Source organism: Passer domesticus, chromosome 11, assembly GCF_036417665.1.
Source record: "Passer domesticus isolate bPasDom1 chromosome 11, bPasDom1.hap1, whole genome shotgun sequence".
Lineage (NCBI taxonomy): Eukaryota > Metazoa > Chordata > Aves > Passeriformes > Passeridae > Passer > Passer domesticus.
This window is the reverse complement of record NC_087484.1, coordinates 25,187,698-25,213,025: the sequence shown is the minus strand read 5'-3', so window position 1 is coordinate 25,213,025 and position 25,328 is coordinate 25,187,698. Positions and strand designations below refer to the sequence as shown.

Genomic DNA, 25,328 nt, shown 5'->3' with positions numbered 1-25,328 from the left:
GGTCCTTGGCTCAAAAACAGCAGGGCACTTGGAAAAAGAGTGAATATGAAGCCAGGAAAAGGGGAAAACCAAGACAAAATCGATAGGAAAACCAAGCTAAGTTTCATGTCCAGATTTGTAATTCTAAGATAAACTAGTACATCTTGCCTAACTACCACTCATCTAACAATAGTCCAAACACAGAGCTGTTACTACTGAGACACTTATTTTACTGAATCCTAAAGAAAACATTTCAGTGTCTTTTTGTTTCTCTTAGTGTTTGTCAGGAGTATGTTTGCACAAACTCAGTGTAACACTGATTTCTGGGTTAGAGTAATAATCACACAGTATCTTTAAAAAAAACCAAAAAAACACAAACCAAAAAAGACTCCCAGTGAACAGTAAAGCCAAAAGAACAATAAAAGTGGAATACATTGCCTCCTATAGTGTCGAGACAGGTTAATTTTAGAAGGCATTCCAGTTACCAAGGATAAATTATTTGAAAATCCAGTTTGATCCCAATAATTATATGGGAAGTATATTTCACATTTAAGAATTAGTTTGTAATTGCAGTGATAATTAGCCCCATCATTATCCTTGTACAGATAATTTTGTGAAAATGCAAAGTGCTTTGAACACATTCTGACCAAGACTGTGCTCTTTAAGAAAAAAAATTGCTGAAGATGAAAACTGTAACATAGGAGAACTACCAAATAAATTTCCCTCCAAATGTCCAATTAAGAAAGAAATGTAAATATGAGTAATGTGGTCATTAAAACCCCCAAATGAAAACGCGGTGCAGTTATCCCTGCAATGTGCAGCTGGAACCCAGGGATCTCTCACCTGAGAGCTCCAGCTAACAGCAAACATCATCATTTCCTGACCTCTGCAGCCTGAGCAGAAGACTTGTGGCCCCTATAGTAGGTGAAAGCATCTCATTCTCATTCCTCTTTTTCCAAATTATCTGTCACCTCACTACAACTTGTATATTTTCCAAAGCAGCTGACAGATACACTGAGACTTCAACAGAAAATGCAGCAGGTATGCAAATCCCAAGGGCATTATTTTCTGTCCTGAGAAATGAACACCCATTTTTCAATCCTTATTGGAGGTATGAAAAAAAACCAGTCCACAAATGACAGCAATAAGACCATAGTCTCTTGAATTAATATCAAGGCTATTTTTTTAGTTATTAAATTTTGATTTGTGTGCAGGGATAAAAGATATTCTTAATTTACATGTCTGTATTTGTCTGGGCTGCTGTTCCTGCACAAGAATGCTGATCCCTTACAGAGTGAGCACCAATCTCATTTTCACATTCACATGAAATTTGTTACAAATACTGGAGTTCTTTAAACAGTGCCTTCAAAATAGTTTTGATTAAATTTCTCCAGAGACCAGAACATGATTACAGACCACTTCACAACTAATTTATCTGTCATTTAAACAGATCTACACCGAAATAGGTTTTGACACAATACAAATAGACAAAAAAACACATAATTTGAACAGTATTTCTGGCAAAACATTTATTTAGTATTTGCCCTATTCCTTTGGGTGTTTTTATTGATTAGATGAACTATATTTAACTGCTGTGGCTGAAGCAGCTGGATGAAGATGTGAAATATGCTGCATGAATAAAGTTCTGCGTCAGATGTGTACCCCACCAGTCTCGATACCAGCTGTGAGAACAAAGGTGCTCAACATCACTGCCTTGAACCCATGGAATGATGGAAATGATGTGACACATAACCCAGAGACATGGGAGGAGAAGTAGGAGAGAGGCAATCCTGCAAAGCATTTTCATCTTATAGTCCACCTGGGAAATCAGTTCAAATCTGGTTTTCTGTATTTTTAATATGCTGTTTAATGCTTCTCTTTGAAAATACATTTATATACAGTGCAGAAAATACTTCTGAGTTGTGTCCTGCCTTTCAGCAGATCTGCCATACTTTTAAGCACAAGGATCCTTTGGTGGCAAAAGGCATGCAAAGACAAAACATTTTTAAAAAGCAGACAAGCACGTGTGCCCTTGCCTGGTAAAGGAGGCTGCAGATTGCACACCACAACAGAAAGTCTGAGTTTCAAAGCAGAAGGTGACTTCTTGGCAATTACTCAAAACAATTACATCCTTTTGAGGGATTTAATCACTTCTCTAAATATTACTGGAACCTCCTTCACCTGATACATTAGTCACAAGTGCAGAAATTCATCTGCTATCTTGACAGAGTAAAGGGCTTGAAGAGCAGGCAGCTGGAGGCAGACAGGCTGAGAGTCAGCCTTGAGAAAGTTCCAAGTGTGTGCGGATATTCCAGAGGCACAGGGAGCAATTAGGCTGAACCACCCGCTCCAAGGCTGTTAACAATCTTGGGTAAGTAGTCTGAACACAAAGGTGACAAAACCCACATCTCCTTTATGCCTGTGAGGCCACACACAGCTTTCCCAAGAAGGGAGGAAAGAAGCTGCTGCCAAAGGAGAGCAGCCCTAAGCTGGGTGCTCCAAGCCCTCCTTGGGCTGCCAGCCCTGGCTCTCTTCTCAGCCCCACCACGGGCTGGCTGCCAGCCTGTCTCACACTGGTAGAAAATTTGCTGGGAAAACAACACACATGGCATTTTCCTAAAGTAAGAACCTAACGAACAAGTCCTCACTGCAGCTTTAGCAAAGCAATCAGAACTCTGGACAAAACTATAATTCTACACATGCTTTAGCAGCCTGCACCTGGTTTCAATACCTGCTCAACTTGCTAAGCTGTCACTGGGGACTCTGACACGCAAGAGCTGCCAAATGTGGGAAATACCCATCAATGGGAAGCTGAAATTTTACACATAAAGTGTAAGTAGGATTGCACTTGGCTGTTGACTTTGCAGAAATGTGCCCCCAGCAGCTGTTCAGCAAGCCTTCACAGTAAGGTGTTTTGTCAAAATATTACAACACGTGCTCAGGCACTTCTGACAGGGCAGGATGGAGATAATTGTGGTGAACAGATAGAAGTGACAGATTAAAGCAATCAGATTTCAATTGACTTAAGATGGCAAAAAGCTTCATCTTAACCATAGTTCTCAACAGGCCCCTAGTTACTAGAAATGGCTAGGAGCCAAGGCATTGGGAATCCTCAGAAATCTTCAAAATTCTGAGATTCTAATCAAAGCAAATGATGAAAAATCACAAAAACGTAAAAAAAAAACCCAAAACAACAACAACAAAAAAAAACCCAAACAAAACACAAAGCCCCACCATCCAAAGCTAAGAACTGTTCCTCTCCATGTCCTCCTGTTCTCTCTGCTGCAGGACTGTCTGTCCCACCTGTCTGCAGAAGCTCCTGCAGAGCCCCCACATTTCTCCTGGCACTCACAGGAAGAACCTTTTCAGATGCTCACCATGTACTGCCAGGGACACCTGACCACACACACATCAAATACTCATTTTTATCAGCTCATATTCTTCAGCAAAATCTAATTTTCTCGGGAATTGGCTAATCCCAGTTAAATGAACTGTTGATGGTTAGTCAAAGCCAACAGTAATTTTAAAAGCTGTGAGAGAAGAAAAACCAGAAGTCTGAAAATGAAACACAGTTAGAGGCAGTTTGATGCAGCATTTTTGTTCCTTTTACAAAGAGAGGCTGCAGGTAATAAAACCAAGCAGATGTTTTCATTAGTTTCATGTTTTCATTAATTTCATTCTATTTTGCCTGGAATTATATAGAAATACATGTATATTATTACAGTTAAATCTATCAAGCATTTAAGTTGTTTTACCAGGAACTGTTCACTGCCACTTTTGGCACAGCTGCTGTGGTGTGTCTGTACTACAGCAGAGGTGAAGGCAGTGTTGGGGATCTGTCCCAGGATCTCCCTGAGGAGGAAGGAGGCAGTGGAAGTACCAGTCAGTGCACTCAGTACCCAAACTAATGAGTCAATCAAGGCTCCTTTGCATGCAGCTGTGTGCACTGTGGAATGATCCCCGTGGGATTAAAGGAGGGGAAGGTTTAGGGAAAGTCCCAAGGCTGGTTAGAGATGTCAAACCTTTCAGGGTGCACAGAGAGATAACACATTTTCATGTCCTCCTAATAATAAAGATGCAGATACACCATCACTAGAAGACATTGATCAGCACCAGCCTTTCCCTAAGTCACAGAAAGGAAACACATTTCTGCAACATCTTTTCAACGTCTTTGGCATGGTTTAAAACCAGAGTGACAAAATACACAGCCAGATGCCACTGTCTCCTTGTCAGTTAAAGCACTGGGACACACTTGCCCCTCTCTGAGGCTATAGAACCCAAAGCACTTTCTGTCAAGGGAAGGACCTAGCACCAGAGCAGAACCACCAAGGCCACATTGCCATGGCTTGTCTCCAGTGGAATAGCTCTGGGTAAAACCTTAACAAATCAAGTTGTGTAAAAGGCTGAAATAACAATGGCAGCAGGTAGTTAAAAAAGCTGGTATTGAATTTTTTATTGGCAGAAAAAGAGGGGAAAAAGAACCCCTTAAATTGGAGCTGGATCAAGATTGTTTCGTCTGTGGGGGAAAAGCAAAAGTGACAAGTCAGAGTAAGAGGTCCATAAAAATGACAGCAACCAATCTATTAAAACAAGATGGTACATTAAAAAAAAACAACCCTGGAAAGAATATTTTAGGTACAATAGTCTGGAGCAGGTTTTATTTACTAAGTACACATTTCATTGCTGATACACTTGGCTGAATTGGCAGCAGATTAATTTTGCGTTGCAGCACAGATTGAAGATAGGCAAGGAAGACATTACACATCTTGTGTTCCAGAGGCTGGCCAAGCAGCAGTGAGAGGATTTTCCTTAAAAAAAGACATAATAGATAAATGTGAGGAAGTACCAGAATGAAGTACTGGAGTTTCTTTCCTGAGCACGAGGACAAGACTTTACCTGTGGATGGTCTGGCACAAAGAGCAGATCTGTTCACTACTGCCCTTCCATGAAACATTTGCAAAGACAAGGAACAAAAAGTGTAAGCTACAATCACCTGAAAAGACAGCAATTGATCACCTTTTCACACATTGCTAAGACTTTGCTCTTGGATTTTCAGACTAAACCTCTTCCTCCTTTCTCAGCTGATTCCACTGAGGATATTAAATGATATCAGCACCAATTCTGAGAATAAAGAAAAGGAGTTAACTCTTGATTAGGAGTTTATTTACTTTAAAATTCCATAACCAAGTATCACTTTTTAAAATAGGTTCATTATCAGCAACTAATTTCTTCAGGGAACTTCTAAAATTGATTTAGCTCTTTATACTTCCTAACATTCTTAACAACCACCTGTGATAATGCCAGGGATCCTACTCTACACCACAGCATTTTTAATCTCCCTTTCCTAGGTTATCCCAAGATAAAAATAGAATGTCTCTTTAAGATCATTTCAGACACCTCCTTAGCTCTCACAGAGCAAAGAGCTGAAAACAGTCTGTTCTACAGGGCAACTTGGCCTGGATATGTCAAAGATGTTAAATACTTCATCAGCTTTACCTAGCATAGACTCAACAGCAAGACTGGCAGCTGTGGAGACCAAACCAGGGACCCATTCAGAGAAAAGAACAAACTGGCATCAGCTGGGCCATTGTGAGAACATACAGACAAGACTAAAACCAGGGAACTAAGTCATCTGACATTTCCTGGGGGAATAATCAATGTAAAAGGCTGAAAAGTTACTTTGGAAGAGGCTGGGAAAGCAGAAAATGTAATTTGTAATCAAGAGCCAAGAAAACAGATCTAGGTGATGTTGGGGTGCATTAGTTTAAGTTGGTTTATTCCTGTACCCCCCATTCCTGTTTATGGTTCTGCCCCGGGCTCTCTCTCTCTCTCCCTCTTCTTGATTGTCCCGTCAGTTACACTTTTATCTCTCCTAATCCCTCCCTGGCTGTCTGTCTGTTATTCAGTGTCCATGCCCTTTCATCCAGAACCTTCTGTCTTGGACATTGAATGATTGGACCAGAGGTCAGGGTTCAACCCCTAATTTATTTACACTGGACATCCGAGTTGTTTGTTACGCGTTATTCCCTCCTCTCAAAAATTTAGATTGGTCGCTGTGTTCTAGTTATAAGACCTTGCCGGGCAAGCTTTTTTGTCCGCACCCGACGCACCTTCAATAAAACACCTCCCTTTTCCCTGTCGGCGCGGTCCTGTCTTTCTCCTGCGAGACGCAGCCCGACTCCTCTCCAAACAGCTCCGGGGATTCTCGCTCTCCTGAAGGCATCCCGCCTTAAGCACTCTCCCCAGGAAGTCTCTCCGCGGGAGAGTGCCCTTCCCCCTTCGGTACTGCCGGCGGCACTGGCCGCAGCAGCCGGGAGACCAGAGGCCAGTCGCAGCCGCTGCAAGGTGGCGCCCACCTTTCTCGGGACAGTCCGAGAAAATCACCGGACCCCACGGCAGAGAAATCCCGGAGCCAGTGGGCTCGACTCGTTGACCTGCCGGAAAGTTTCTCATGGGATGTTAACTTACCCCGTGGGATAGCGGACCCATTTTCATGGGTATCGCTCCCCTGGGGACTGGGATCGGTAGCTCCCCGCACCACGGAGTCGATCCTTTCGCAGGAGCCGCCCTCCCTGGAACGTGAGTTCTTTTCTCTTCCTTTCTTTCTCCCCCCCCCACTTCCTTAACTTACGCCGGTTTCGTCCGGCCCGCCGGTTTCGTCCGGCTTTCTCGTAACTTACGCCGGTTTCGTCCGGTCCGCCGGTTTCGTCCGGCTCCCCGGTTTCGCCCGGGTTTCTCGTTTTCCCTAGCTAGCCAGCGTCTTGCCGGCGTAGTCCGGCGGTGGGGGTTGCTCTAAAAGTCCTTTCTCTCGCGTTTTCCAGGGTTGGTGGTTTGAGCTTTTTACCATCTCATTATGGGTGCTCATTTTACCAAAGCTCAAAAAAGACACTTTAACTTTGTTTCTGTTATCCTTTCTCAGGGGGGTTTTGAAAAATTCGAAAAAAAAGAAGTTCAAAAACTAGTCATTTGCCTTTCTGCTCAGTTCCCAGAAGTTTCCCCTGAACAAATTCACGATTGGCGTTTTTGGGGACAAGTTTGCACTAAATTAGGAGAATTGACTAGAGCAGGGAATTCTTCCCTTTCGCAAATTACTTTCTGGGCTTTCCAAATTAGGAAAGTTCTAAAGTCCCAGAGGAAACTGAGCAAACAGCCGTCTGACTTGCGTTTTGTTCCCAGTTCACCTTGTTCCCTCTGTTCTGTTCCTTCCCCCGCTACCCCCAAGCGCGGAAACCCGAATGCGGCAGCCCGCAACGGCACCGTGTGGAAACCAAGTCATTGCCCCGGCCCCTTTCGGGAATCCCAGTCCCCCGTCCCGAAAAGTTCTGGCCGAACTTCCCGGGACTCTCCCCGTCCTCATTCTCACTCAGTTAAGAACACTCGCAGCTGCAAAAGTCCAGTTCGTTTTAATACCCCCCCCCCCTCCTCCCCCTTCCCCGCCATCTACCCCACTCTTCCAGGATAGCTCACAAGGAGCCCGAAATGGCGGACACCGCGTGGTGCTTCCCGCCGGCATTCCTTCTCCTTCCCAAAACCCACTTCTTTCTCGCTACGACCCTTCCCTTTCTCCGGTTTCCCCTCCCACTGCTCCTCCTTCCGCCCCTCCCCTCCCTCCTCCCGATTCTACACCCCGCGGCACTCCCACTCCGGCATCGGCGCCTCCCCCATACCACGTCTCCCAGGCGGGGACAAAGTCATCAGCCATCTCCGCCCCCATTCTTATCTCTCCCCCTCCCTCTTCCCCTCTCAGCTCCGGTTCCCACGCTCCGTCCGGAGCCGCGGGGGGGGCTGAGGGCCGGATCCCGGAGCCACCAGTCCTCTCGGCGGCCCCGGTCACTTACCAGCCCGGAGGGGAGGGGAGAACCCAGCCCCATTGGACTCCATTCCCACATAATTCGATAAAGGAGCTGTGCAAAGCTCAAAAAGATTTCTCCCGGGAGAGTGAATATTTCCGGGGAATTCTAAGAGCTACACTCTCTGAAACAGTGGTCACCCCTGCAGATTTAAGGCGGCTGTTCTCCTGCCTTTTAAACCCCACAGAATTCCTTGTTTGGGAAAAACACTGGCGAAGAGAAATTAGTAACATCTTACCCTCACTGTGGGAAAACCAAGCCACAGCCTCAGATCTGCAGGGGGGTGTGTTAACAACCGACCACTTGTGTGGGACAGGGGCATGGGAGGATGGGCAGACTCAAGCGTGGTATGTTCCAGTGGAGGCTTTAAGGGAGGGAGCCAAAGCAGCCGAGCGGGCTTTCCTCACCTTACGGTCTCTTGCTACCCCCTTAATATCATATGTGAAAATCATGCAAGAATCTAATGAGCCCTTTTTAAGCTTTGTTGAGCGCCTTCGCAGGGCGGTCGAGACGCAGGTCCATGATGAGTCAACTAAGAGGGGAATCCTCACTGAGGTGGCAGCGACGAATGCAAATCCAGCTTGCAAGGCCGCCATCCTCAGTCTGCCGTTAGATCCTCCCCCCACGCTGGATCAGATGCTGGACGTCTGCGCCCGCAAAGTCGCCATCATCGCGGAGGAGCTCGACAAGCAGCCCAGAGCTCCGGCTCGAAGGGTAGCTGCCACCGACCTGGAGGAAGTCACCGAAGCTGCTGCTGCTGCCCCGTCCCGACAGCCCAACACGCCAAAGCTGCAACCCCGGACGGATGCACCGTGCCACCTGTGCAACCAGTCCGGGCATTGGATGCCGGACTGTCCCCTGAGGCGGGAGTTTTACGAATTTAAAAAGAAACAGCGACCTCAGGGGACCCCACAACACCAACCAAAAAACTAAATTGCAAGCGGGCCTCCTCCCCGCGCCACGATAAAAATAGGGCAGGTGTCACCATTCCACCACGCGGGGAAAAGGGAAGGGAGGAGGACCTCCAGCAGGACCTGCCTGTTGCCACAGACTCTAAAACTTTACCAAACTCAACTTCTCACGAATCTATTTCTGATCTTTTTCAGGAGGTGCCTCGGCCAGTCCTAACAACCACCTCCAAGACGGTCCCCTTTCGGTTGCAGTTGGCGGAGCCTCTCCATCTTATTGACTCAAATATCCAACTCGTCTCCATCAGCCCGGAGTGCCCAGGTACCTGGTATCGGACCAAGGGTAGGTTCGTCACAGTTGGAGATTCCAAATCGACACCACAAGACCTTCACATCATCCCGGGTCTCATATCATCAGACCCGAAAACATTCGAAGTAGCCATGTATTGTGCCAGCCCTCCCACCTTTCTGCCTCGGGGTCAAATTGTGGCGCAAGCCATTCCTATCCCTGAGGAGCTCTGGGACTCCAAGCCACCCAAAACATCCACATCCTCACACCTCCCATCGGTGGCTTGGGCTCAGGCCCTAGGCAGAGAAAAACCAAGAATCACCTGCAGCCTACAGAAAGGTGGAGACCAGAAGCTCGTTCACGGGCTTCTGGACACTGGAGCAGATGTTACGGTCATTCCCTCACGGGATTGGCCGTCGCATTGGGAGTTGCAGGACGCAGCAGAACGAATCAGAGGTGTAGGAGGGATCCAATTGGTGAAACAATCTAAAAGCATTGTGCAAATTATGGGGCCGGATGGACAATTAGCGTCTGTACGTCCATTCGTTTTAGATTACACGGAGCCCCTGTGGGGAAGGGACCTGCTCGCCCAATGGGGAGCCCGAATTGATCTACCAGCAGCTCCCCAGGTTTTTGGAGCAGCGGTCACTGAGGAGTGCCCTACCCAGAAATTGAATTGGCTGACTGACACACCTGTCTGGGTAGAACAGTGGCCGCTTTCAAAACAGAAATTAAAGGCGCTCGAGGGGCTCGTGGAGGAACAGCTGCAGCGAGGTCACCTGGTGGAGACCACGTCTCCGTGGAACTCCCCAGTGTTTGTCATAAAGAAACCTAATAAAGAGAAGTGGCAGCTCCTTCACGACTTTTGACAAATTAACAACGTCATCAAAGACATGGGTCCCCTCCAACCAGAGATGCCCTCCCTGACAATGCTCCCCCAAAATTGGAATTTGGCAGTAATTGACATAAAAGACTGCTTTTTCCAAATTCCTCTACACCCCGACGATGCTCCGCGTTTTGCTTTCTCGGTTCCTACCATCAACCGAGAAGCCCCTAGGAGGCGCTACCACTGGACAGTTTTACCCCAGGGCGTGAAGAATAACCCAATCATCTGCCAGTGGTATGTCTCTTCCTTGCTTTCACCAGTCAGGGCAAAGGCAACCAACGCTACAATTTTCCATTACATGGATGACATTCTCGTCTGTGCTCCAACTGATGACGAACTTGCTCACAGTCTTGACCTAACAATCAATGCATTGGTTGCTGCAGGGTTCGAGTTGCAGCAGGACAAAATTCAAAGAATGCCACCCTGGAAGTATCTAGGTCTTACAATTAGCAAAACAACTATCACACCACAAAAAATTACAATTCGGAATTCCATTCGAACGCTTTCTGATGCCCAGCAGCTGTGTGGGTCTCTGAATTGGGTAAGACCTTGGCTAGGCATTCCCACCGAAGACCTGGCCCCCCTTTTCAATTTATTGAAAGGGGGAGAGGAGCTTAGTTCTCCTAGGTTGCTCACCCAAGAGGCGCAAGCTGCGGTGGAAAAGATCCAAAAGTCCATCTCAGAGAGGCAAGCCCATCGTTACCAGCCGGGTTTGCCCTTCAAATTCATTATTCTTGGGAAATTGCCACACCTCCATGGAATGATCTTCCAGTGGGAGGACATCAAGAACACCAAAAAAGACCAAGGGGCTAGGGACCCTCTCTTGATTATAGAGTGGGTGTTCCTTAGTCACCAAAGGTCCAAAAGAATGACGAGGCCACAGGAGCTGGTGGCGGAACTGATCCGTAAGGCTCGCCTTCGGATCAGGGAGTTGGCCGGTGTGGATTTCACATGTATTCACATACCACTCAAATTAGATTCAGCCCACTTTACAAAAGCTATGTTGGAACACCTTCTCCAAGAGAATGAGGCCCTGCAGTTCGCTCTGGACAGCTACACCGGTCAGATTTCTATTCATCGGCCGGCTCACAAAATTTTTAATTCGGAAGTCCAGTTTAAATTATCTCTTCAGCAGATTCAGAGTAGGACTCCTCTGAAGGCTCTGACCGTTTTCACTGACGCATCCGGCGCCTCCCACAAGTCAGTTATGACTTGGCGGGATCCGCAGACTCAGCAGTGGGAAGCTGACATCAAGGAGGTGGAAGGATCACCTCAAGTAGCTGAGTTAGATGCTGTCGTCAGGGCTTTCGAGAAGTTCCCTGGACCATTCAATCTGGTCATTGATTCCGCTTATGTAGCGGGCGTAGTTGCCCGTTCAGAACAAGCGATTCTGCAGGAAGTGTCCAACGTAGCCCTCTATCAGTTGCTCACCAAACTAGTAAATTTAGTCTCTCACCGAGAGCAACCATTTTATGTGATGCATGTGCGGTCCCACACTAACCTGCCAGGGTTCATCGCCGAGGGGAACAGGAGAGCGGATGCCCTTGCTGCCCCTGTGCAGGTGGCCCCGCTCCCAGACGTGTTCCGCCAGGCTAAGATCAGCCACCAGCTCTATCATCAGAATGCGCCGGGTCTGGTCAGGCAGTTCCAACTTAGCTGTGACCAGGCCAAGGCCATTGTGGCCACCTGCCCCCACTGTCAGTCCTTTCAGCTCCCGTCTGTCAGCACGGGGGCTAACCCCAGAGGATTGGCAAGTTGCGAGGTGTGGCAGTCCGATGTAACACACGTCCCTGAGTTTGGTAAACTGAAATTCGTTCACGTATCAGTAGATACCTTTTCCGGCGCGGTTTTTGCCTCCGCCCACGCAGGGGAGAAGGCAAATGACACCAAGAAACACCTACTTTTAGCCTTCTCCACGCTGGGCATTCCAAAAATATTAAAAACTGACAATGGCCCAGCGTATAAGTCCAGGGAACTGCGCAACTTCCTGCAGCAATGGGGAATAGAACATAAGACCGGCATCCCCTATTCCCCAACGGGTCAAGCTGTAGTGGAGCGGACCCATCAGAGCCTCAAAAGAGTCCTTCAACAACAACGTGAGGCAATGAAGATGGAGTCCCCCCAGGTCCGCCTTGCCAGGGCCCTTTTCACAATCAATTTCTTAAACTGCTCTTTTGAGAATCTAAATCCACCAATTGTTCGGCACTTCGGGCAACACCAACAACTGCAGCCAAAAGAAAAGCCTCCAGTTCTCATCAAAGACCCTGAGACCTGGAGGACGGAGGGACCTTTTGACCTTGTCACCTGGGGGAGGGGATACGCCTGCGTTTCCACTCCCTCGGGTCCAAAATGGGTCCCTTCAAAATGGGTCAAGCCATACACCGCCTCCAGTAAAGTTCCAACTAAGAAAGTGGCACAGGTCGAAGAGGCCTGCTGGAGGAGAAAAAAGAGGCCTTCTGAAGGAGGTTTAGACCTCCCGGAGCAGAACCATTCCTGATGTTTTACCTTTATGACTTTTTGTCTTGTTCTTTTCAGAAAGCCCGAGAAAGCCCATCCCCATGACCCACATCGAGCTGATCATTCTCTGGAACCTTTTTGCCATCGCGAGCCCATGGATTGTCCCTCAACCTAAGCAAAACGTTTGGAAGATGCTCGCTGGCGCCCTCGGCAGAGATCATTTGTGCCTCACCGCCACCTTGGCAGCAGACCCCTTGTCGACCTGCCTTGTGGGGATCCCACTTCCTCCAAAGGAGTTTCCCGAGCCCCTTTACTCCCGCCTTAAACCCCTTTCCCAAAATAAAGTTTTCCGTCCCTCTAGTCCCAATCCCAATTTAATCTGGAGGAGGCTAATGTCCAAATTGAACATATCTAAATCTGAACCCACCGAATTTAAATTGCTCGGCTCCGCATCAGCAAATTTGTGTGTTCAATTTCTCCCTTTCCATGACCGCGACGAAAAATCTTTTACACCGATCATAGAACCAAATCAAAACTACGCGGCAGGAAATTGGTGTTCTGTTACCTCTCATATTACCATCGCCCTCTCCTTTGAAGATAAACCCAGATCCCTTCCCAACGGTATATTTTTCATTTGCGGAGACCGAGCATGGGCAGGCATCCCCCCTCGCCTTCTAGGAGGCCCATGTACATTTGGATGGCTGACGCTGTTTGCTCCCAACAATTCCCAAATTAAAGATTGGAAACAGAAAATTGTCGCACACAATTCGGCCCGTGTAGCAAGAGATCTTAAAGATTTAAATGAACAGTGCGACTCCAAAATTGTTCATTGGTCAAGGCCAGAAGGTGTCGCATGGACAGTGTTTCTCCCGTGGGTGTCTATTGCGAAGTCTCTAGGTGAATTAGCCCACCTAGAGTGTTGGGTAGCCAAACAAGCCAATTTTACCTCAGCCGCTCTAAGTAACCTCCTAGCAGACGAAGAAATAACAAGGCAGGCGGCTCTCCAAAACCGGGCAGCAATAGATTTCCTATTGCTGCTCCATGATCACCGGTGTGAAGAGTTCGAAGGGTTCTGCTGCCTCAATTTATCATCCAAAGCCGGGGACGCCAGAAGATCTATTGACCAAATGAAGGGAATGATCAGCGACATTAAGGAGAAAACATCAGACTGGTTGGGAGACATCTTTACAGGATGGGGTCTCTCGGGTTGGGTAGTCTCTATTTTGAAAACTGTTGTTTTAGTCCTTTTCATTTTACTGGTCATTTCAATTGCAATTTCTGTCGTTTGGAGAATTCTTAGAGGGCTTATCGTTAAGTCGATGTCTGCTGTGGAAGTGAATCGAGTGGTAGTCAAAGAACAGGTTATGGACGGAAGTCAAGAAGAAGAAGGCTCCGAAGAAGACGAGCAGTTAAAAGACAACCCCTGGTCAGATGAATCCTCAGAAGATGGTTTTTAAGTTACCCCACTCCTCCTTTTTTTTAAACAAAGAAGGGGGAGATGTTGGGGTGCATTAGTTTAAGTTGGTTTATTCCTGTACCCCCCATTCCTGTTTATGGTTCTGCCCCGGGCTCTCTCTCTCTCTCCCTCTTCTTGATTGTCCCGTCAGTTACACTTTTATCTCTCCTAATCCCTCCCTGGCTGTCTGTCTGTTATTCAGTGTCCATGCCCTTTCATCCAGAACCTTCTGTCTTGGACATTGAATGATTGGACCAGAGGTCAGGGTTCAACCCCTAATTTATTTACACTGGACATCCGAGTTGTTTGTTACGCGTTATTCCCTCCTCTCAAAAATTTAGATTGGTCGCTGTGTTCTAGTTATAAGACCTTGCCGGGCAAGCTTTTTTGTCCGCGCCCGACGCACCTTCAATAAAACACCTCCCTTTTCCCTGTCGGCGCAGTCCTGTCTTTCTCCTGCGAGACGCAGCCCGACTCCTCTCCAAACAGCTCCGGGGATTCTCGCTCTCCTGAAGGCATCCCGCCTTAAGCACTCTCCCCAGGAAGTTTCTCCACGGGAGAGTGCCCTTCCCCCTTCGGTACTGCCAGCGGCACTGGCCGCAGCAGCCGGGAGACCAGAGGCCAGTCGCAGCCGCTGCAGGTCTGTCTTGAAGTGCATCTCAAATTGTTTAAGACATGTCTTAACGAAATAAAAACTATGCAAGAAAGAGACAGACAAGGACCTTTACTGTGGTTACAGCTCTCAGATCTTCAGTGTTGTACAAATCCAAAGTACCCCATAAAAGGTATTACATTTTCCGCTCACGTGAAGCTCCAGCATCCATCAGTGTAAAGAAGTCACCTCCAAGGCTCTGCCCTCCTCTGCAGTTGAACTGTCCAACGAGCTGCAGGGAGTTTTTTGATCTTTGGTGACATTCCAGCAACAGGATTTATGTTTGGATGTAACAGAGGTCATTGACAAGAAAAATAAATACAGCTGAGGTAGGCCGGACACTGCAGTCAAGTTCTGCCCTGCTTCCAGGACAGTCTGGTACCAGTGATTCTCATGTGAGAGGAGATCCCCCACAGCACTGTCATCATGTGCTTCCAAGCATTAATTATCATAAGCAAGACAAGGTAACTAAAAGACAAAATACATCAGCTTTCTAAGTTTCTGATTTCCAGGTGAGCTTCTGTGTCTCAGGCTAAGCAAAAACATTTCTCAAAAGTAATGAATTCACTAGGGAAAAGAAAGTCCTTCAAGCACTTGGTGCTTCTTAGATATTGCAAAATGAATTCTCTTTGTAGCTAGATATTAAGTGGGATAGCAGATTATCAGAAAAGTCAAAATACAGTGGTTTGACCTTTCCTGAGATACACTGGAGGAGCTCACAATAAAGTAAAATAAAGTAACAAATTACTAAATTTACAGAATTGGAATTCAACCTGCATATAGGACAGTCAAGATACAAGACACATTCAGCTTTCCTTCACGGTCCCACATCTGTGCTAAAAATGTAAATCTACACCTTGAAAGAAGTACCATGAGCACTGTGCAGGAAAGTGTCCTGGGACATTCTGTTCTCCTTCCTTCCACAGAATCTGTGCACATCTGCAGCAGTCCTTAAATGCTCAGTGAGACAGTGAGAAATATTTTAATGCTGTCAAAAGTTACATGACAATACTACAGTTTGCACTAAACCAAGTTTAAAAATAATGGGACCCTCTAGAAGTCACAGAGTGTTTATATGCTTTCCTACTCCCCTTCTGACACCTCAGAAATAAATACCCAGAGGTCTCCTGCCTCCAAAAAAGGGCTGTAAATAAACCCTCATGAAAATCACATCATCTGAAATGTTAAATAATGACAGACCACAAAAAATATTATAAAGCAACCTCTGAAATCTGGATTTCAAGGCTAAGCACAATACTAAAAACATTAATAAGGTTTTTCTTAACTTATTCAAACCCAAAAGCATAGCTTGAAATTGTTCTTTTACCATGTTTTAAGAATGTATGAGCTGAAAACAGCTGTTGGAATAAGAATCGTCCTACACTGTGGCCAGAGCAGCCTGACATCACATTCCCAACATTTCCCTTAAGGAGCGCTTCCAGGACAACCTTGTCACAGTCACCCAGGCAAAGCCCAGCTATGAACACAGCTGAGTGAAGGAGCATGGCAGCAGGAAAACAGGCTCTGTGCAGGCCTGAGCAGGGGCTGTGTCCCTGGAGCTCTGCAGTCCCAGTCCTGGACAAGCACTGGGTGCAGTTAACAATTCCAGTGGTGTCTGCTGTGACAGGGCCATGGCCCAGCAATGCTCCAGAGCACGGTGGATGATCAGCACCACGAGCCAAACAGTGCTTTTTCACGTCTCTATGGCTCACCACAGGGTGCTTCTGTTAAGGGAAGGTTTGCTTGTTCCTACATGGAAAAATAACTTATCAGTGTAACCTCTGAGCTGAGTCCTACATCAGCTCACACCACATACCATAAACAGCTTTATTCTCACTGCTGTGACTGCAAAGCATTGTTTTCTGTTAGCTCACTCCAGTGTCTTACACGGATTTTTAAGGCTCATTTATTTAAATACACTCATGCTACTATGTAAATAATCACAGTCCACGACTCCTAGGATTTTCCTCTTAGACTTTTTTTTTAAGATTAGTCATGACAGCTTTGCTGCTCCTCCCAACACTGGAAAATACACTAGAGAAATTAGCAGTGTGCTCTGCATTCATGTCAAAGAAATCTGGTATATGGTTACTGAGAGCTTGTGAGACCCTGTGGAAGTGCTGCACAAAGAGCTGTCCCTCAGCTTTGCAGAACAAACAGAGTTAGGCAAACACAAGCTGCACAAGCCTCCACACACCCCCTGCCTCGCCTGAAGTTATCACAGCTGTTCCCTGGTGTCTGGGATCTAGGGATTGTGAGTGACAAAAACATCACGTTTTCATCACGTTCTTTGGAACAAAGACAGGCTTAAGTTATTATTTCTATTTTATTCCCATCTGACAAACCCTAAGCCAAGGTTTGTCTGCCTACAACGTTACAGGAGTCCTCAAAGGCCACTAAGCACCAATTTATCCATTGCTGAATTGAAGCCTTCCTTATTCCTAGCAATGCATTTCAGACTTTCAAAACTCACTTCATGGTTTTTGTGTAGTTTCTTGTAGTATTGATAATAATTACTGTTAACTTTTCCCAACAGCTTTGCTCACCACTACCTATCACAGCTCTCAGAGGCCACTCCATGAATATTTGAATTACACACTGGCAGCACAATCCTGTTTCAGCATGCTGGGTGGATACTGAATGGAGCTCTTGCTCTTCAGCTACATAAATCAGTGAAGCATTTCAACAAGGTAACATGAATGATTTATTACCCTATTTTCAGGGTTCACATGTATAGCTTCCTAACAATACTTTAATAGTGGTACATAAAATTCAGGTTTTAGAAATAATTCATCATAATCTGAAAGTACTTTGGTTTACATTCCAGACTAACTAAAATTCCAAGCTCCACCTTCACTGAAGTCTGAACATGCCTCCTCTGCTCTGAAATCTGGTGTATCCCATTTTTAGACCTGTCCTTGCACACCAACTCGCATTAGCTCAATGAGTGCTTTCAGCAAGCAGCTCACAGGAACTGTCACCAGTAACATGGCAGACAAACCACTGGGACCAGCAACCCCAGCCAGCTGACACCCAGCATCCCACTTGTGCTAATAGCTGCTGATGTCTCCCAATAAAGGCTTCTCACAGCCAGTGCTATTTCCTTCTGGTGAGACAGGCTCTCCATCCAAATCAGCAGCTCCTTGTGATCTTTGGCATTGCAAGGGCAGCAGATTTTATTTTCGTTTGAGTGCCTGAATTGAAACCAACACAACATGGGAGCACAGGATTGGGGGCAATAATCCCATGCAGAGCTCCTCAGCCCTCTAATGATCTATCCACCACTCAAAAATCAATTCTCAAGATGTGCTGGCTTTAAAATGAGGTACAAAAGCCACATATATGAAAGTTTTAAGTAAACAGATAAAAGTATTGGATTCTACAAAACACATCCTTTTTTTTATCTCCATGCTTTCCTTCATTATTTTTTTTTTAATCACAGATTAACTTAAGCCAATTACAAACACATCACCTTTAATAATCACAACCCTTCTGGACAAACTTTAGTTTAAAACTCAAGCATAAAACACTGTCTCTTCATAGCCTCGAAGACTCCCTGACCTTCTCACCTGCTGTGCTGGGCACAACAGGCATTGTTCCCTTTCCTTACCAAGAGAAACAGAAGAGAAACTGAGACAGCAACAGTGTGCACAAACCAAAGAACCAGAGTACAATAAAATAAACACACTCACAGATCTATACTCTCAAGAAGTATTTGGGGATGGTGAACATACAGAGAATGAAATGAAGTCTGAATCACTGTAAAAGCCAGGTGCTTTCTCCTTTTAAGTGAACTTAAGGGACTGCAGCCTAAACAGCAAGGAACCAAAGTTAATACTGAAAACCAGACTCCAAATATATCTCTATACTTCCAAAATATACCGGCATTTAATTTCTCTGATGATGCCACATTGCTATTATTGTTATAAAAAGATGCTGCAGTTAAGCTGTTTATCTCACTATTTTTCAGGTACACAAAACTCAATGCATTGGGCAATACATAAATAGCCTAAAAAATGTATTATCATGCTTTTCTGTAGGCTTTTACTCTTTTGGCAGCAAGATATAATTTCTGTCTGGAAAAGATCTTCTTTGAAGTGTGTTCAACACAACAAAACCCTTCCCTGCACATTTGTGTTCCAGGATATGAATGGTGGAAACCCTTCATTGCAATACTTCACCAAGCCAATGGTTTATAGCCATATAATTTCATGTCAAAAATAGGGAAGATGTGCAACTTGCCCTCATTAAATACAGCACCAAGGCTAGAAACCTAATTTATTTTCTAAATCTACTGAACAGAGATGGAAAAAGTGTTCAGCTGGGTGAATAAGCCATTTATTTTGTTATCCATAAGAAAACAGAGTAAGACTTCAGCATAGTCAAAAATTACATATTCAGTTGCTTCAACACTGAATGAAATTTTTGTCTGCTGGTAGGAGCTGAAGATTCACACTTGTTCTGCTTCCTCTGTGAGTCTATGAAAGCACTGCATCAGAACTAAGCTACAAGATGCACAGACCAGTCGATAAAACATGTTCCACATTCTCATGTGCAGTGCTAGATTAACAGTTGGACTTGATGACCTTAAAGGTCTTTTCCAATCTAAATGGCTCTGTCATCCATAGATCTCCATCTAATGAGAATCACCAGCGTTTTCAGGGAAAATAGTGTAGAGCAACTTTCTGCATTATGAAAACAGGCTCCTGTAACTAATTTCTGTCACCAGCACAGGCTGTTGCTAACTGGAAGTGCTGGGACAAATTCCCAAATGCCCAGACAATATGGGCTACAGCCACAGCACTCAGACTGAGAGAACAACAATAAAGCCACCTGCTGCTTTTAGGAAAGCCTATGATGAAGCAAGCAATATTCCAGGGAATACTCCACCCACGAAACAGCAGAGTACTCACTCATCTGAGACAGTCTCTCTACTTCAGCAAACAGCTGAGCATTATTCAGGCTCTCCTCAGCCTGAGATTTTGGCAGCTAGAAAAATGCTCTTGTATTTCTACTTTATCTTGTTAAGTGGCCCCTTAAAATCGAGAGAGCCATAGAATTAATGGTTATTTTGGTTATCTACCTGAGGGCAATATGCACAGTAGAAATGTTCTCAATAACAGGAGAAAGCTCAGCAGCATATTTCAAAGGGGCCTAGCTTTGAGGCAGAGTGCTAAAATGACCAGATTTATTTCTCAACAAAGATGTAAATAAATGCCAATGATTTAATCCCCAGTGGTTGTTTTGCATAAATCAGCTCAATGCAGCAGGTATGATTTCATTATACCAAAAAGCTCCCATGGTTTATACTAACACCTAATTCTCATGAGACTTATCATTAATTATAGGATTTTCTTTGCTTCTCAGTGAGACCCCTGAATGTGCAGGATTTACCTTGCTGGCACAGTAAGACAAGGGTAGTTCACACACTCTGCTCTCTCCTTTTTCACCTTTTCCAGACTTGTTCTTTCCTCCAAAAACCCAACCTGTTGCCTCTGCTGTTGCAGTTAATGAAACTTCCTCAGTGAACAAACCATGCACAATTTCCACAGCAGCTAAAACCCTCGTAACAAATAAACTAATTGTCCACATGCATTCTTACAGTATTTTGAGCAGATTAGCCATAAAACTAACACTTCATTAGCAAGATGATAAATAATCCCCTGGATTTCACCAAGACTACTGCACCTGCACTCAACAACTTTGTTTGATTCCTTCAGAGTCTACTTCCAGTAAAATTTAAGAGGGAAAAAAAGTTTCTAAGTGTTTTTCAGTACACAAATAATGTTCACAAATAATTAATTTTTTCCACTTTAAACTATTTTTTTTAAATTTAGACTTCAACTTCTCAATCTTCTTCAAACCACTTTTCTAAATTTATTGCCTCACCAGTGGGCTGGAAATCAGTAATAGATAAAAATTTCCTTTGCCTTCCCTGAAATTTTAGGAAATCTCCAACTGTTGCATGACAAACAGGCTATGACTTACTGGCATTCTCACATACCACATGAGCTGAAGGCTTTAAGCATTGCTGAGTCAGCCATGATCGTATTAAAGATTTAGCAATTTAGATACTAATAATTTTCAGATTATAGTGTGAGTTGGTTGGTTATCTGTGGCTTACATGTAAAATTCCCATCAAATCCATTTCAAAAACATCAAAGAAATGGAATAGGATAGGGCTGAGCATTCTGTACTTTAAGATGAATTTGAAAAATCAGTGTATTTTTTGGTGAAGTTGAAATAATTTCAACCTCTCAAAAGAAGTGCATTTTGCTGTGCTTCAAGACCAATCATTCATCTCCCATTTGAGCAAACCTCAAAATACAGCAAGATTTAGCTAGAATGAGCACTCATGGCACTGTGATGCTGCTGGCTAGCTACAAATCACTTTGTAGAAACAGAACTGCTTTGGGGGCTGCACACATTTTGCTATTTGCTTATTGAAAGTGGTTTAAAGAACTAGTACTCTGCAGAGCCACCTCCTGTCCCCTTGTCTGGCTTTCAGAAGCACCAACACAGACACTGTTCCTGAATTTGGGATAAGAAATAGCTACAAATCCTGCATGGGTAGCACAGAAGACACTGGTAAATGTCTCCCACTCGTGCTCAGCAACAGCAAGGCTATGCACACGTCAGACTGGAGCTCTCAATCCAGCAAAGGACGGATGGAGCACAATTACAGCACGAGAAAGGAATGATTCACTTGGCTCTTCTGCCAGAGCTGTCCAGAAAACTCTGTTTAGTACCTTGGTATTTCAGAGCCCTCACGTCTCACAGTCCACTTGTGTATTGGGTGCCTGAGAAGACTCAAAGCAGCACTCACAGAAATGACCCTAGCAGTGCTACAGATGCAATACATGGGTATTTAGCACTGTTAACACTCTCAAGTTCTGTAATGAAATTACACACACATAGGAATGTCCCATCCTGCACTGTCCTCTGATTAGGAGCTGACAGATGTTACAGAGAAACAAAGGTTGGTGCATTACTGATGCATTATTTTGCTTTATATGTACCTTTGCAATCTTCTATGACTTACATGGCTGAGAAGAGTGAGTAGTTTTTCCAGTAGGATGTGAAACAAGTAGGAAGTAAATTAGTGCAACTGCTTTACAAATACAAAACAATCATGAATTTCAACCATCTTGGTGGTTGAAACCAAATGAGACCAAATGAAACATGCACACCTATTAAAAAGACAAAACCAGAACCTGTCTGCAGCAATGACAACATGAATTCCCTTACAATCATGCTACTAAAGCAAACTAGCAAATTTTCCCTAAATCCTTTTACCACAAAACACACAAAATGACATCCATGTACATATTTATTTATGTCACATACTTGCTACATATTGAAACAAAGCACACTAAGGTTCATGAAGAGGCTTCTACCAATTCCATGGTGCATGAAATAGAAGCACACAATTCAGAAAAGCTGGGCAAGTCATCATTAAATACTAGCCTAGTCTACAAAAGATTAGGTGTCTTTTGGATGTGCAATAACCATTCCAAATTTAATTACTGATAGTCAACTGTGACACCATTTTGGCCTACCAGCATCATTAGAAAGATAAAAAATATAGCAGAAAAAAAAAGTCTACTTCAATTTTTTTAAAAATCCCCTGGACACTAAAGTTAAATCAACAAGTGGGAAAAAATTATAGAAGTGAACCCCCTGCTTATTTAAAAATAGGAACATAAAATTACATGAAACTAAGTATTATAGTTATACACACAGAAAAAGCCTAGCTCTGTGTATTTCCATGGTAAACAGTTGTAGGAATAAAAAATGAAATAGTTATTTCTAATATTTCAGAGAGTTCAAACTTCACATATATGAGTTGAGCAGCAAGCCATGAAATGTGCAGCATGGTAATATCACTGCACATCCAGGGAAAGGACACAGGGGCAAAGCAGTGGCGTGCATGTACAAGTGAATAATTTGTTATTGCTGGTCACTGCAGAGTGAGAATGGCTGAGGCAGAGCCTGCTGAGGATTGACATCCCCAGGGAGCCACAGGCAGCTGTGGGGCACAGACTCCCACACTGTAATGCTGAGAGAATTCTGCAGAGGAGGAATCAGAGGGTAAAAAGGCAGCTATAAATTTAGTTCTGCCTGAAAACAAGAAATATAGGATGGATGCAAGAGAGAAAAACAGGACTGAATACTAATGGAATGGTGGTAATGAAATAAGACCAGACAGGAAGGTTACTAAAAATAGCTCTGAGTGGCCTCTTCTGAAGATGATTTCAGATTAAATAATTTAAATCATTGAATAAAAATTCAAAAGCTTTTCTGACTGGAAAACAAAGGAGACAACAAAACAGTGATGGACAACGACATTCCTATTAACTCAGGAATAAAGACCCATGACCCATGAATCTGAGGATCATCCCACACCTTTGCAAAATTTCAACAAATGGTCTCTAACTTGTTCACTTACAGTAGCTGCTGGAAAAAAAAAAAGGTAAGATAATAAAGCATTATAAAATTCTAGGAACTCTTAGTAGCAGCTCATTTTGCATTATCTGGATCATAACCTGCTGGGAAAGTGTACCATTAATACTTTGCAAATAGGACTGGGTGCTGTTTTATTGCAGGCTGCTGTTCTAATTGTCCTTGCTGCCAGAGCAATCATTCATATTGGGAAGCACTTAGCCCAAGACTAAATAAGAGACAGTTGCTCTACTAAAAGCTGTGGAAAGCTTCTTTAATACATTTCTTTTAAACAAAGTACTTGGAGGAGCTAATGTGAACCAGATGTTTTTGAATCACTCCAGAGAATACAAAAATACCTATTTCATCATTATATGAAATATGATATTACCCAAGGCAAATGCTGGTAATAAAATTTTCCCACAAGATTCCTGTTGGTATTATCTTACCCTAAATATTACAATAACTTAATTTTCATAAATGAAGAAAGAACACAAATTTGCTGCAAGGCAATAGTAAGACATTAAAGCACCTTTGGAAAACTAGCAGGTTTCCAAAACAGTTTGCAAGTTGCAATGCTTTCCACAACTTCTTTGAAGATCTTCCACTACTTGAATGATTCCGAAACTCAAAAGATATTTATTTTATATTGCCTAAGAAATGGGGACTGATGTGATCCTATTCACTCCAAAGAAAGTCCCAGAAGTGCTACATGCTATCCCAGGCCTTCTTCAAGTCTCCTAACTTTGCTGTGATTAATATGATCAGACAGTGAGGTAAAAGAAGCTAAAGCTACCATTAAGGCTGAGCTCTAATCTAGAAAATCTAATAACAAAAAAAATTATGGGAAATCTAATAACAAAGCATGGCCTGGACAATTTGATGTGAAAGGAATAAATCAGCAGTGGTCTGGGGAAGTTCTACATGAGCACTTGTACAGAACGCTATTTTTTTGTTAAAACATGGTAGTTGCAGGTGAAGGAACTGCCCAGCCAGGCAGTTTCTCCATAGGAGCACCAAGAAATTTGAAAATTCTGTGTGGAAGAAGCAGATGCACTGTGAAAAACACCAATCACTTTTTTAAAAAATTTTAAAAGTTTAATAGTAATAAAATTATTATAAAAACAGCAATATAATTGGAGTTGTTGTGTTGTGCTTTTGAAATTATAGTTATGATAAGTTGTACCTCATATTTTGGATCGTTCCATTTTCCCTTCTGCCCGGGCTGTCTCCTCCTCTCCAGCGCATGTCACTTACCCTATCTCCTCCCCAGCTGCCCTAAGGACCGATGTGTCCTTGTCCTACCTCCTCCCCAGTTACCCTGCCTACCGACGTATCCTTTCCCTTCTCCCACCCCGGTGGCCTGCTCATCACTCGGCAACCCAGCCTCTACATCCAGAAACTTCTTCCCAGCTCATCGAGTGATTGGTGCAGCGGCCAGGGCCCCTCCGTACCTTACCCCTTACTGGCAGTCTGGTGCTGTCAGTCTCCCATTCCACACTCCCCGCTGTGCTCCCATGTGCTGAGGACAAACTCCACCACCCTGGTTTACACCTCTCTTTAAAACCTTTGTAAGCCCGTCCCTTTGTCTTTGGTTGTCTGGTTTTCCCTGGATTTGTTACCTTACAATAAACCTGGTTCGCACCCACGGCCAGAGTCCAGCTGTCTAACCTCTGCCACTGCAGCCTGAAATCCCAGTTATGGCCTTGTGCCTTAGGGCTGGCTCTCTCTGAGACGTGCAGCAGAGAGGATGCCCTCCTGCTGGAGCTCGTGTGCCAGAGCTTCGGGACAGTCCAGAAGGGACATCTGGATGCTTGCGGCTTCAAGAGTAATAAAAATTCGGACAATTTGGATTAGGACAATATGAGACAATAAAAAATGAAGAGTTACGGATGTCCAGGTACCTCTTTCTGGCAAAATAAGCCTGAAAAAGGATACCCATTAACAGAGGATTAACCCTTAAAAACAATTGCCTGTTGCATATTTATACATCTCATACATGATGCATAAATTCGATTCAAACAAACGATTCTGTCTGGTCATTGTCAATGTCTTCCTCTGAATCCTGACAGCATCTTCAGGGCTGAGAGAGGTGGGAAGAAGTTAGTTTCTTCTGATAAGGGAGCAATAAATTCTCTGAAAGATTTAGGTGCCCTGTGGTTGCTATCTTGGTGTGAGTCCTTTCCTTAAAAAAAAAGTATCCTACATAACATAGGTTTTATTTTAACATTATATTATAACTGAAAACTATATTTAACACACTTAAGAAAACTAATACAGTGTAACTTTCTAACATAACACATATAATATTCATTTTAATATTTGCGAAAAGCTAATCATAAAATAGGCATTTTTCACATGCTTCCTTGCAGCCTGCATAAGCACATAAACCTGGCAGGAGCTGTGCCA

General features: G+C 44.2%; 1 protein-coding gene and 1 long non-coding RNA gene across 4 annotated transcripts in view; both read right to left on the bottom strand.

The window, feature by feature from the left end:
• Positions 1-25,328, bottom strand: part of CLSTN2 (calsyntenin 2) — a 418,740-nt gene that overhangs the window by 273,850 nt on the left and 119,562 nt on the right. The window lies entirely within an intron of this gene.
• LOC135278390 (uncharacterized) lies at positions 4,508-5,545 on the bottom strand. The gene is made up of 3 exons (XR_010345904.1): positions 5,476-5,545; positions 4,876-4,972; positions 4,508-4,787 (listed from the first exon to the last, which is right to left on the bottom strand). It is a non-coding gene; the product is annotated as an uncharacterized LOC135278390 (long non-coding RNA).